Here is a 15,654-nt window from a genome sequence, read left to right on the forward strand (position 1 = left end):
TGGCTGATGTCCTGGGCATCCTTTGTCTGCCCTCATCGTTTCTACCTAGATATTTGAAGGGTGTTATGCTGGCATTGGCAGTACTGAAATCATGCAGTCAGAGAGGAAACACATTAACCAAATGGACTGGAAGATTGGCCCCACCTAGTCTCAGACCTCAGCTCTCAACTCCACCTGTCAGCCCTTTTACCTGTTCCTGGCCAATTCCTCTCCCCTTCCCCCTTTAAAACTAGTCCAAACTCCACAGCTCCACACACTCCTTACCTGAACCCAGTATCTCACTCTTAGCAGACAGTCTTGTCTCTTACTCTGTTTCTGTTTGTTTTTTTTTTTTTCAAAGATATTATTCATTCATTTGACAGAGAGAGAGAGAGATCACGAGCAGGCAAAGAGGCAGGCAGAGAGAGGCGGGGGGAAGCAGGCTCCCCGCTGAGCAGAGAGCCCAATGCGGGACTCGATCCCAGGACCCCGGGATCATGACCTGAGCCGAAGGCAGAGGCTTAACCCACTGAGCCACCCAGGCGCCCCTCTTACTCTGTTAAGGAGGCAAAATCATTAGACATGATTGCACTCAACTTTCTGTCCCCAAACCAAGAGAAGTATCTTTCTCACCTTTTCCCCTTCAGTCTCAAAGAATGAAGTTTTCCCTCATGTAGTTCAAATCTCAAGCCTCCTCCTGCGCCCTTGATCCTAGACCTGCTTTTGGATTCTGGGAAACTGAATTGAAGACATACAGAGTGACTGACTGGTGGCAGGGGGCAGAAGCCAAAATATAGGGGAAAAAGGCAATAAGCAGAAGACATGAGGAAGAGCAATTCATAAGCAGCAATGGAGAGGAAGCAGACTGTGAGTAAATTGAAGCAATGAAGCAAAGAGAAGGCGAATCAAGAGAAGGTGTTTGTCAGAGGCAAGAGCAATAGAAACAGAGGCAAGACTCGCCAAAGTCAACATGATAGTCAAACACAGAAAAAGAGAGCTCCAGACCCACTGCTGAGCTGGAAAATACTGACGTCACTTCCCAAACTCCATTCCTGTTTTTATGAGCCCAACTGTGTAGTGTTCCTGAAATCTTGCAAGACCCAGATGCTCAGATAAGGGTCTTATTTTTATTATTGCTGCCTATATTCTTTAGCAAATATATTTTCAATAATTTCCCTTTATTGGTGGGAACTTGAGCATGAAGTAATTCCTTAGGAAACACAGTCATAATGTTATGTTAAAGATAGGGGATGTTTTATTGTCTTTGTGCTGTGACTCATCAGCTTTGACGGGGAGGTTCCCAACTTTCATTGGATACCTTTTGGATCTCCTCCTCCCTGAGCAACATTTTCAATTCCTTGTCTCTCTTAAAAGACGACAGTTTTTATGATGAAGTTGAAAGGAAGCAATACAGACATAGTGACTATAGAAGCGAATCCTCAGTACCTCCTTTTGCGAGCATATATTCATTTCTAAAATCTTCAACTGGGGGAAAAGTGAGAACTTAATGCATTCATGTCCCATTGTAAAGGCTGGGTATCAAAATAAATAGTAGAAACGGGCTGCTTTTCATAAAATGCTTTCCAGAAAGTGCCACTCATTAGGATAAACATAGAAAAGCTACATGGTAACCATCTTACAGATTGCAAATGAAAGGAAAAATTTGAGAAGCAATATTAGCTGTTATATTGCTTTAGTTTAAATTCTAGCCACAAGTTTATTCCAGCAAATTTCAGGTTTATATTATCTGTAATCTCCAAGTGTGATTCACCTTATTTTATGTTTTGTTACTAATCCAATCAAGATATTTGTTTATACTTTGCAATAAGAATTTGAGTAAATGTTAGACTGTATCTTTTCCATTATTCAGAAGTAAATCATTTAACAGTACTTGAGAAATAAAGAATAGAAAATTTTCCCAAGAGGGATTTTATTCTAGTAGCAGAGGGACTATAGTGCCTTTTTAGCAGAATCAAAGTCCTTTTCGATGACATCTGGTCATAGATTGGTAGCTGATGATTCTTGATTCTCATTCTTCTGATGCTTCATATGTCAAAAATTCTGTCAACAAAATTGCCTTTGCTTTGTCAATCAACAAATGAAATGACTATAGTATTTCAAGGTAGATGATATGAATGTTCTTGTTAGGAATGCATAACAGCAATTATATTCAGTATGACTTAGGTATGCATTAAAAAAGACTGAAGTATTTTAGTATACTAGATAATGTATCCCAACATAAATATTTGACATTAGAAAATAATTTGGTTAAAAATTATTTAAGTGTCAATGTCTTTGTCCAATCATCTCTGTAAATACTTAAAGTGTTAAAACATATGGAAATGACCAGTAAATATAATTCCAACCTAAACATTATAAAATGGTGTCTTATTCAGATTAGTAATTTAATACATTCTTATTATACACAAGGGAGTCTATTAGAAAATACTGGGGAAAAATTAAAACTATAAATAATTCTTTCTCTAAAAGAGATAAGACAATAGTATTCATTTATGTATATTTTATTCATTTTTTTTAAGATTTTATTTATTTATTTGACAGAGAGAGATCACAAGTAGGCAGAGAGGCAGGCAGAGAGAGAGAGAGGAGGAAGCAGGCTCCCTGCGGAGCAGAGAGCCCGATGTGTGGCTCGATCCCAGGACCCTGGGATCATGACCTGAGCCGAAGGCAGAGGCTTTAACCCACTGAGCCACCCAGGTGTCCCTATTTTATTCATTTTTAAAGATATACAATCATTCAGAAAGCATTTATTAAATGCCTGACATATTTCCAAGGCTATATGTAATATACTATCTTCTAAGGTTTTATTCTAATGGGAAAAAAAACCCAGAAATGTAAAAAATTTGCTATAAAGTAAGATATGAAAACATAATAGAAAATACCGTATTTGTTAGAAAAAACAATTACTTTAGGAGTTTATAAAAGATAGTATTTATGGTTAGGTTACTAAGCAAAATCTTCATGGGAGTAGGTGGCATTTTGCTTGGCCATGTGGAGATGGAAGATAAAAAGGGCACTCCAGATATATATGTACCTTTCACTTTGCAAAGAAATTGATGTGGAAAGTTTGAAGTAAGTGAATTATCAGTGGATTGCCTGAAAGGGTGTAAGTCCATTTTCAGTAAATCCAACATCTGGGCTATTTCAGGCACAAAATCTTTATATATATATATATATAAAATAAGATATAAAAAGGCTATCTATATAAAGGATATTTAAAAAGATATTTAAAAATAAGTTTTGAAGATGGGTTAGGTCAGAATATTGAGAATTTTGAACACTGAGCTAGATAGAGCATTTTATTTTATTCTATAGACAAACAGAAGTTCACTGACTTAATCAAAGTGGATTTCATTAAGACAATTTTGACAATATGTTTGAGGCTATTATTAAAAGTAATCTGGATGAGAAACATATCTGAAGTAGCAGAATAAGAAACTCTAAAATTTTACTCTTCCATAAAAGCAGTAAGGACACTGCTGAAAATTGTCACAATGAACTTTTTAGAATTCAATTACAAGGGATGTCTGGGTGGCTCAGTTGATGGTCCTAGTACCTGAGATCTAGTCCCGCATTAGTCTCCTTGCTCAGTGGGGAGCCTGCTTCTCTATCTGCCTGCAGCTCCCACTGCCTGTGTTCTTTCTCTCTCTCTCTGACAAATAAATGGAATCTTTAAAAACAAAACAAAACAACAACAATGACAACAATTAAAAAAAGACAAGAAATAAAAAAGCACCCAGACTCTATGTGAAAAGGCTTATTTGTGTTAAAAAAAAAAAAAATCTATTCCAAAATTAAGAATTCTAGAAATTAACCCAAGGCTTACAAAAATCTGAAGAACATTTTTTCAAGAAACAATGGTTGCATGTTGGTAAGAATAACAAATTTTATGGTATTTTAACTTGCCCTATTCCCAGCCCCTTCTTTCCAATTCCATGATAGCCTCAAAGACCAATAACCTTGAAAATACAGTTGTTGTAAAAAGCAACAGCCTAGCAGCCAGAGCAGAATGAGTTTGGAGATCTCCTAAAGTCTCATGCTCAGAAAATTGTCACTATTTGATCCGTTTGGAAGCCCCAGAAAAGGCTCCACTTTAAAGGTTTTTCTTTATCTGAGCTGATCCAGAGATTGCTTTGTACACATTCCAAAACCCTATGGCATTTGTCAAAAATGATGAGTAATAATCACTGAATTTTATTACTGCCTTCAATGAAGATTCCAGATGGGGTAACAGGAAGCTGAAAACAAAAACAAAAACAAAAACCTTAAAGTTAAAAATTTGGTTAAGATATGTCCACGGAGGAATTTGAAAGCTTTTAAATTTTCTTGGGAACCTAGAACAATATACCTACAATCAAGGCTATGAACATGCTAAGGAAAGACCTGAGAAGGCTCTAATCTCTCAAGTCTGGCTGACCTTGAGGCTTGGTGCATGTGAAAAGCAAAGGCAGGGATAGAATTGTAAACTGCTTGCCGGAGTGTTGGCTGCTCCAGTGGACAAAGGCCAGAAGACATTGATTCAAGGTATTTAAGGAAATCTGTCCAACCATTAGCTGTCCAACCATAAAGTAACCAAGCAAAACATCAATGCCCACATATCTACAGACTTTACAAACTTAGTTGAGAAAATTGCTACACAAATAAACAGCAGCAATAATAATGAACAGCAGTAACAACAAATCCTGGTTTGGCGGAGAAGGATTCAGACTTCCAGAGTTGCCACATTATTATTTGAATGTTTAGTTTCCAACACAAAATTATGAGGCATGCAAGAAAACACTAAATTACTAAAGCCTCTACCCAGAAAAAAAAAAGAAAAGTCAATCAAATTGATTGATACCCAGATACCCAGATGTTGAATTTACTCAAAATGAACTTTAAGCCATTATAAAAATGTTGAAAACTATAAAGGAATGCATGTCTAAATAATTAAACAGAAGTATGAAAACAATGTACCACCAAATATCAATGAGATAGAAATTATTTTAAAAAGGGCCAAGTAGAAATTTAGGACTTGAAAAGTACAATAACTGGAATGTAAAAATCACCAGAGGGGCTCAACAATGGATTTTTGAACTAAAAAAAGAAACACAGTGCCCTAGAAGAGAGATCGGTTGAGACTATTCACTCTGAGAAACAGAAAGAAAAAGGGTAAAAAAATATAAATAGAAACTCAGATTATATACATGACCTGATTGTATTTAAAGCAGGAATCTAAAGTTGGTTTAATACATGAAAATAAATCAATGCAATACAACATACTGACAGAATAAAGGACAAAAGCAGACAACCATCTGAGTAGATTTAAAATAAAATTATTTGATGAAATCCTTACCCTTTCATGATAAAAACACTCAACATACTGGAAATAGAAGAAAACATCCTCATCCTGTTGTGTATATCTACGGAAAAGTCACGGCTAACGTCATATTTAATGGTAAGGACTGAATACTTTCCCCCTTAGATAAGGAACAAGACAAATTTGTGTACTCTCACCACTTCTATTCAACACTGCACTGGGAGTTCTTGCTAGGGCAATTAGTCAAGGAAGAAAATGAAAAAAAAACCAAAATGCCAAGAATCCAGATTGGAAGGAAAGAAGTGTGTCTCTGTGTGTGTGTGTTTGTTGTTGTTTTTAATCTACATATGACATGTGGAAAATCTGAAAGAATCCATAAGAGAACTATTTGAACTAATAAATAATTCAGCAAGTTTGCAGGTCCAAGATCAATATAAAAAAATCAATTTTATTTTTACATACTAGCCATGAACAATTAGAAAAGGAAACTAAGAAAACAACCCTATTTACAAACCATAAAAGAACAATATGCTTAGGAATAAATTTGACAAAAGGAGTATCAGACTTACACATATAAAAACCACAGAACACATCACTGAAAGAGATGAAAAGATATCTAAATAAACTGAAAAACATCCCAAGCCCATGAATTGGAAGACTTAAGTTGTTTAGATTGAAAAACTCTGAATTAACCTACACTTTCAGTGGAAATCCTGTCAAAATTCCAGGTGTTTTGTTTGTTTTTGTTTTTGTTTTTGTTTTGGAAATTGACAGGCTTTCCTGAAATTCATATGGAAATCCAAGGGACTTAGAATAGCAAAAACACGTTAAAGATTTCACATTTCCTGATTTGAAAGCTTACTACAAATCTACAGTAATCAAGAGTATGTACTAGCATAAAGTTCTATAGAATAGTATTGAGAAATCAAAAATAAACCCTTACAGTTACATTCAAGTGATTTTCGCAAAGGTGTCTAGACAACACAATTGGAGAAAGAAAAGTCCTTTCAAAAAATTATGATGGGACATCAAATGGATATCCATACTGAACAGAAAAAAGTTTGCTACCTCATACTACATACAAAAATGAACTCAAAATGGATTAAAGACCCACATGTAAATTGCTAATACCATAAAACTTTTAGAAGAAACATTGGAGTAAATCTTTGCAACCTTATATGGATAATGGTTTTTAAGATATACACCAAAAGTTCAAGCAACAAAAGAAAAAAAAGCCAGATAATTTGCCTTTCTTAAGATTGAAAACATGGCAACAATATACACTCTTACTTAATATTTTATTGAAATATAATCTGTATAATCAGATTTTTTTAAAAGATTTTTATTTATCTATTTGACAGAGAGATCGAGAGAGCACAAGGAAGCAGAACAGCAGAGGGAGAAGCAAGCTCCCTGCCGAACAGGGACCCTCATGTGGAGCTCGATCCCAGGACCCTGGGATCATGACCTGAGCCAAGGGCAGTCGCCTAACCAACTGAGCCACCCAGACACCCCCAGATTTTTTTTTTTAAAGGAAGAACTAAAACCATACAAAGAATGAATAGAAAATAGAAAAAAGTTCTTATTTTTATACTTAATGCTAGCCAAAAGGCCAAAAGCCAATTAACTGTTTCTATTTTTAAATGACATGTTTGTTTAGGTAGGCATAGATTTGTGAACATTATAAAAATTCTAAAAAGAACACCTAGACCTAATATGTGCATTCACTAAAATCATAAGACATTATAGTGTAAGTGCCTGATATTAAGCTTTTTTGTGATAATGTAAGTGCTTGATATTAAGCTTTTGATTACCAAGGCACTTATTTCAAAGACGTCCTTGTCAAATACACATATTGCTAGTTGTAAGATATAGCTACTAACAAAACAATTAAATACAAAAGCATGCTGCCCCACCATGAAGTTCCCCTTTTAGAAAGCCCTGGATGATCTAGATAACTGATCACCTGGGGGACTCTGCTTTTCCCTTTCTGTGCTCTAACTCCCACTCTTTTGCTTTAAATTTGTCAGTAAAGAGTCAACTCATTAAACTCTAGGCACCTCACCCTTTACCCTATTAAAAGCAGAGTCCTGGATTCATGCTCCCTCTTTCTCTCTCCATGACTTCATTGTGAGGTCCTCGGGTATTCCATATATCCTCCAGTACCTGTGAGTAATGAATCTTGTTCATGCAGGTGTCCCAGTGGTTTTTGCTGAGGTTACTATTGCAATAATAAAAGAACCACAAGGGCTGGTCCAGCCTCAACATTGACTCCTGTTGGAGAAATGTCTATGGTAGCTTACCACAGGTGGTAAATGCCTCAGACATTTCTAGCCCATAGCATCATTATCAGTAGTCTGAGACCCAACACAGCAGATATACAGAACATAAAGTGACAGAAAAAAAAAATCAACAGAATTTCTATATACTATATATGAACACATCAACACTGAAATTAAAGACACAATGCCATTTAAAGTCACTCAAAATTAAATGACGTATTCAAGAATAATCCTATCAAAATATGTACCATTCTTGCATATTGAAAATTATAATTCACCATGAACAAAATCAAACAATATGTATATAAATGGAAAGACATATCATGTTCATGAGTTGAAAGACTTAATATAGTAAGGATGTTGATTCTCTTTTAATTGATAAATAAGTTTAACATAATTCTTATAAAAATCCCAGTAAGATTTGTTGTGCATATTACATAAGATTATTTTTTAAATTACTTAGAAAAATAAGGGAATTCACATAGTTAAAACAATTCTTAAAAAAAAAATGGAAAAAATAGCCTAACTAATTTCAAGACTTTGTATATCCTTGCATTATATATGACTCTGGTGGTATTGGCAGAGGGATAGACACACAGATCAATTAAACAGGATAGAGAGGCCTGAAATCACTCCATACAAGTATGGCCTCCTAAGTTTTGACAAAGTTACAAAAGCAATCACTGGAGGTAGGATAGCCTTTTAAACAATGGTGTTGGAACAATTGGTTTGTGCTGCGGGAAGAAAACAGGAACCTCTACATATAACTTGTGCTTTATAGAAAAATTGACTTGGGGTGCCTGGGTGGCCCAGTCATGTAAGCGTGCGACTCTTGATTTCTGCTTAGGTCATGATCTTGGGATTAGATTGAACCCCTCATCAGGCTCTGTGCTTAGCATGGAGTCTGCTTTAGATTCTTTCTCCCTCTCCCTCCAGCTCTCTCTCTCAAATAATAAATAAAATCTTAAAAAAAAAATTCACTCAAATGGATAACAGGCTTAAATGTAGAATATAAAATTATGAAGCTTTTAACATGACTCCGGAGAAAATCTTCAGAATTTGTGGTTAAGCAACAAGGTCTTGATACCATAGGCAAAATCCATATAAAGAAAATTTGATAAATTGAACTTCATCAAAATACTTTTGCTCTGTGAATGATCCTATTAAAAGGATCAAAAGACAAGCTACAGACTGGAAGAAAATATTTACAAAACATATATTCAACAAAGGCCTACTATCTGGAATATACACAGAACTATTAAAACTCAACAGTAAAATAAACAAACAAGCAAATAAAAAAACAAAAAACATTAAAAACCAACCTAATTAGAAAATGGGCAAAAGCATGAAAAGACATTTCATTGAAGAATATGTGAAACTAGTAGAATGTGTAAAAATGGTAGGGCTGATCTAGAAAACAACTTGACAGTTTATTTTAAAAACTACACATACAAGGAAGAAATTAGAAAAAATTTATATTGACACAAAAACCTATAAATGAATGTTGAAAGCAGCTTTATTCATAATAGTCCCAAACTGGAAGCAATCCAAATATGCTTGGTGAAAGATTAGATAAACTGTGAAACATCCAAATTATGGAATACTAATCAGCAATAAAGAGGAGCAATGTATTGATACACAAAACAATTTGGATGAATCTCTAAATTATGCTGAGTTTTAAAAAAGCCAATATCCAGATATTACATATTATATGATTACATTTACACAACATTTTTGAAATGACAATTATAGAATGGAGAACTAATTATTGGTTTTCTAGGGTTTAAGTAAGTAGGATGGGATGGAGGTGGGAGAGAAATCTGTGTGGCTACAAAATAAAAAAAAGGCAAAATGAGTAATCTTAAAATATCAGCATATTAATTATATCAGAGTCAATATGCTGGTTGTGATATCCTACTATTGTTTTGCAAGTTGTTTCCATTGTGTCAACTGCATTAAATGAACATGGGATTTTTTTATATTATGATATTATATCTTACAAGAGTATGAGAATCTATAATTATCTCAAAATAATAAATATAATTTAAAAACCTTGGGTGTTAAAAACATGAGAAAGGAAATAACAGAAGAAATACTTTGCAACACAGAATAGATGAAAATTTGGTTGCAGGAAAGAAATGGAGAGAGGTTACCTTTATTGTTTATTATTTTTTGGTCAGATTGTACTATATGACATTCAAAATACAATAATTACTGAGTATCTACTTTTTTTAAGGCACTGAGTCCTACTCTAAGAGTATTGTGTTTTATGATTATATTTAAAGCAAATGCTAAAAAATTCTTGTATAACTTAAAAAGTCAACATTGTTTTACTTAACCTCTATCTTTTCTAAGGTCTGATAATGGTTGATTAATAAATGTATTGTTTTGTATCAAAATTTTAGGTTAATCATAATTCTTAGAGTTAATAGTGTCCATTTATACCATCTCAAATAAATGGACACTTACTGTTATAATAAAAGCAGTAAGACTTTGGGTAGTTTAATTGGCTTGGATAGCACATGAGAAATTATTTTAGTAAATGCAATTGTAACTCTTCTGTCCAAACTGGGAAATTGCTTCTAAATGAAACAATCATTACACATGCTGACCATGGCAAATGATTGGGTTGTTACTATGGGAAAAGCAATTGCAACAATTAACCAAGGCTACCAATCGCAGTAATTAATTGTCAGAACTGAAGCTCTCTTGCTAAGGAAAAGGTCAGAATGTGAAAAGCAAAAACAGGAATACAAGTGAAATCACAGAGTTGTATGAAGACTGATGTCAACTTGAAACAGGTTTGTAATTAAACATTTAAAGGATGCCCCAATAGGGCATATAAGTCTGAAATTGATCCCAAACCAGGAGATATGTTCTCAGTAGGGAAAGATTCAAAAAAACCTCAAGTGAGTTCCAAAAACTAGGGTATCTGAACAGACCCTTCATGAAAGCAGGAGGCCCTCCAAAAGTTTGGCAGAAGGTGGGACTTACAGTCTCGGGGCAATATTTAACAAGAATACCACTTACCCCACTTCCTGACCTTGAGAGACATGGTTTATGATAGAATAAAGCAGCCTATCTTTGAGTAACCTACAAGGAAAGTCGTGTCCTTAAGAGAAAATAATTGAAAGCAAGAACATTTCCATTTTGCTAAATATAGAACTTGAATTTCATAGAGCAGACATCTGGAATTAGAAGGCACATGAAGGCAACATTAAAAAAAAGAGTATGGGTGATAATCTGATCAGAAAGAAATGAAATTTCGATGATGACTGAGGTGAACGGTGCCACCAGGCATGGTGGCAGAAGAATGGGAAGTGGACTTTGTGCTGTTGTCTGTTAGCTACCCCAAGATTGTGGCAGCTTATAAAAAGGTGACTTTCTGAAGGTTGCTCATGTAATGATGTTTATAGTTGGTAGTCATCTGTCAAAGACATAACATTTTATAGGCAAGAAATAGAAACATTTTTGTGTAAGTTCATTCATTCAGCTTTGTGCAAGACATTGCATCAGGCACTGAGGATTTAGATGTAAGCAAAACAGACAAAACCCTTACCTTCAAAAAGCTTGCATTCTAGTAGGAAGGAGCATATCAAGGGCTACTTGGTGTCTCTAGGTAAGTGTCTCTAGGTTTCTGTGTATGTTTATATCACGTATATACATGTAAATGTAAGGCAGTGAGGGGATATTATCAAACAGGGAGGAGTTCAGTAATGCCTCAAACGAAATAGTAGAAATATATAGCAGTATTCTAGAAAGAATTCAGAAGAATTCTTTCTAAGCCCGGGAGGTGTTCTTTTTAATTTAATGTAATATAATTTATTTTAACTTTATTTAGTTCAATTTATGTTAACTTATTGTATTTCTCTACCTCCTTACAACATCATATAATCTAGTCTAATTTCTGAGCCCCTTAATTGAAACCTGCCTTACTTCTGTGTCATTTAATTCCTGGTTCAATTCAACCGGTACTTGGGGCCTAAACTTTCATATTTTTCATGCTTCCACAAGCTGTCTTTTTCCACTGCTGTCTGTCTGGGTTCCCCCATGTTTATTTATACCCCTGCCTGAACTTTGTTCCTAATCTTCTATTCAGTTCTAGGTTCCAGGAATTTGTCTCCTAGATTCCAATTTTATCCTAATTTTCCCAATTAGGAACTGGCTCACATCTATTGAGGACTCGACTAAAAAGAATACAGTTATTTATGGTAAATAATCTGCTAAATGATAGAACATAAACACTTTCAAATTAATAATCTTTCCTTGATTCACCAAGATTCTTCACTTTGGAATGATACTAAATAGATATAACTTGGCATAGGAATTTGTCTCATGACTTTTATTTGAATAAGTTAATGAATTTGATGCTTCAGAATGCCGCTGTTGTTTCCAAAATTCTTTCTCAAACTTTCTCAGGAAACCAGTTGCTAATGGAAAAAGAAAGAAAGAAGGAAAGAAAGAAAGAAAAAAAGAAAGAGAAAGAAAGAGGGAAGAAGGAAGGGGGTATTAGAAGGAAAGAAAGAAAGGAAGGAAGAAAGAAAGAAAGAAAGAATTTGCTTCCTTAAAGCATAAAGTATAATTTACGGTGGTAAAAAGTCTTGACAAATCACAGGGTGAACCAAGGTCCCTGGACAAGATAACATCAGAGAACTATGCTATCGTCCCTTTGATTACTCTCATTGCCATGGTGATAGAAAAGGGAATGAATTTTGGACAAGTAAGGAAATTCTAATATTCCTGCTTATAAATCTGAATTTATTAGTGAATATTTATTAGTGAATAATTCGGATACCCACATGTCCAATAATATCTCTTAAGATTCATCCAGCCAGTAAGAGTTTGAATTCCTTCAAGTTATCCAAAACTCAAAAATGTCCAGAGCTACTAAAATGGGGGTTGGGTGGGATGTGGGTAGAACCTGCATCTACATGCAGCATCTATGTTTGAAGTGAAAAGCCATCAGATCTTTCCATGTTGTTCATTTTTGCTAGGTTTGGTATCACGCTTGTAACATATCAAAGAGGCAGGATGGCAGACATATAAGTGGTATTCAAATGTATCAGCTGCTGTCAGGGAAGAGGAAATGTAACAACGGAATGATGAGTGGGGACCTGGGCAAGGCTTCAAAATGGGAAAGAGAGAACAGGTGCATGTGTCAGGGAGAGCCTAAAAATTGCATCTCAGCTTATGACTGTTGTTGCCAAGGCAGAGAAGGAACATCTATTCTCTGCCCTGATGCTAAGCACCATTCTTTACTGAAGCTTAATAGAGTATGGCGGGTGCGTTCTGATTTGCAGAGTAAGAAAAGGTTTCACACATGCAAGTTATGTAGATATTGGGGAGTCATCAATGTCCTAATAATGTTACACAATTCATGTTATCAGTTTCCTCCACTGGATTCTATTACCCCACTGAATTAAGTCAGAAAGTGTTAATGTGGAGAAAATCTGTCAACAACTGTCTGAAAACATTAGTTGAGTATGGGGTTAGAGAAACATCAAGGCCCTGTTGTGTGGTAGGTGTACTATTTCCATAGTACATGAATATACGCACATGAACAATCCATTCTAAGGCAGCCCAGTAGGAGAATTATGCCACTTTTTAAAATCACACACATTTCAATTTCCTAAAGTATTGGAAGGTTCATGTTGCTTTCATGGCTGATAGGGATTACTGTGGTTGTCAGACTGGAGAAGGATACATATTAATCAAGAAGAGTTAGAATAGTATCCCATGGACTCAACTACGTTCTCTGTCAAAAGTCAGTTTTATTCTCCATGTATAGAGAGGAAATGTGCATTTTATTGGAATCTCGGAAGAACTGGTTTTATTTGGGATTCTGTTCATCAGGATTTCATTAGAAATATATTTTGGGGGCGCCTGGGTGGCTCAGTGGGTTAAAGCCTCTGCCTTTGGCTCAGGTCATGGTCCCAGGGTCCTGGGATCGAGCCCCGCATTGGGCTCTCTGTTCGGCGGGGAACCTGCTTTCCCCCTCTCTCTCTGTCTGCCTCTCTGCCTACTTGTGATCTCTGTCTGTGAAATAAATGGATAAAATCTTAAAAAAAAAAAAGAAATATATTTTGTTTGCTTGTTCTAGCACATGCTTATGTATTTTTAAAGTATTTTATTTACTTATTTGAGAGAGAGAGCATGAGTGGGGGCAGGGAGGAGCAGAGGGAGAGGGAGAAGCAGACTCTTTGCTGACTGGGGAGCCTGATGCGGGCCTCAATCCCAGGACCCTGGGATCATGACCTGACCTGAAGGCAGATGCTTAACTGACGGAGCCTCCTGGGCACCGGTGTTTTAACACATACTTATTGAGCACTCACTATAGGTCAAACCATTCTACGTGCTTTAACAAATCTTCACTCGCTTAATCCTCATTACCATTTTATAAGGCAGGCAAAATTATTCCTATTTTATTCTTGGGGAAACTGAAGCCCTGAAAGCTTGAGTAACCTCCCAGATTCAGATAGCCAGCCTATGAGCTGCATATGGAATCTGCAAAGATCCGTATCTATAGTATGTGGTCATTACCACAACATTACATCCCTTTGTCCTTTTATTTCTTTTGCTGTTGTGATATTCAAAGATTCGAAATATCTTGGATGGTAACCGAGAGGGTATTATGCTAATTGAAATAAATCAGACTGAGAAAGACAAATATTGTATGATTTCACTCCTTTGTGGGATGGGCAAAATGAATGAAGAGAAGTAAGAGATACATACAGGCTTCCAGTTACGGAATGAATAAGTCACAGGAATAAAAAACACAGCAGAACGAACATAGTCAATGGTATTTTCATAGCGATGTAACAAGACAGAAGGTAGCTGGACTTAGTGATGAGCATAATATAATGTTTAAAGTTGTCCAGTCACTATGTGGTACACCTGAAATTAATGTAGCATTGCATTTCAACTATGTTTAAATAAAAAAATTAAAAAAATTGAAATGGATAAAAGAATAACAGAAATTAAAAAAAAAAACCTAGGACAAAAGGAAAAAGATTCTAAGTGTCTTTATTAACTCTAGAGCCAACATTAAAGCATGACAAATTGGAGAAACAATGGCTTCAGGTTCTAGTTCAATGTGAACTCAATGTATAGCATAACTGCTAAAAAGTACATTTTCCAGCTTAGGCTACCTGAATGGTATCCACATAACAGTAATTACTAGCTTAGGTGGGTCCTGTACTACTTGGATCACAACTGGAATACAGTGCTGAAAGAGTGAGTGCTACCCTTAACTGGATTTTGACTAAGATGGTTGTTTAAGTACCCATTATGTACACCTGTACTGGGTTAGGTCCTGACGCATACAGTGTGGGGGTGCTACCTAAAAGAATGGTAGCATATCCCGAAGGCATGTGAACATGGAAAATGGGGGCGAAAAGACTGGTGGGGATGGTGGGGATAAGTAGTGTTGGCATGATACCTATTTTTGAATATTGGAATGCCTACAGCATAGGGAGTAAACTTGTCCTCGCTTACTCCAGAATTGAAGCGCAAAAAGAAGAGAAAGAAAGTTTAGGCTTAACAGACGTTTAAATTCTTCAGAGCTTAAAAAAAAAAAAAATTTAAATAAATAAATTCTTCAGAGCTGATCACCTGATCTGGGGCCATGGCGATGGGTGATACAGAGGGTATTGTTGCATGGGCTGAGAGGTCAGGCTTGGTCACATTAGCTACATTTCTTCCAACGTTAAGATTGTATGGCTTTTTAGGAAAGAATCTGCATAGGACTTAGAAGTTTAAAACAGGATGTAAATTCCTGAGAACCCCTTTTGCCAGATTCATCTTTCTCAGTGCTCACCATGTGATGACCTGCCATGTACCTTAAACTACAGCCTGTGAGGCTTCCTAAAATCAGCTTTCACTTCCAAAAATTGGAGAGCTACAATAAAGGTCAAAGTCGGTAGAATCTTCTAGTACAGAGTTTTTCAACTTCTGAACTATTGACATTTGGATAATTCGTTGTTTGGGGAGGTCGTCAGGGGCTATTTAACAGTATCTCTAGCCTTGACCCATAAAATGACAGTATCTTTCTCACCTGATCCCTCAAGTAATGAC

The sequence above is a fragment of the Enhydra lutris genome, unplaced genomic scaffold (assembly GCF_002288905.1).
Source record: "Enhydra lutris kenyoni isolate GAN:26980312 unplaced genomic scaffold, ASM228890v2 scaffoldscaffold17, whole genome shotgun sequence".
Lineage (NCBI taxonomy): Eukaryota > Metazoa > Chordata > Mammalia > Carnivora > Mustelidae > Enhydra > Enhydra lutris.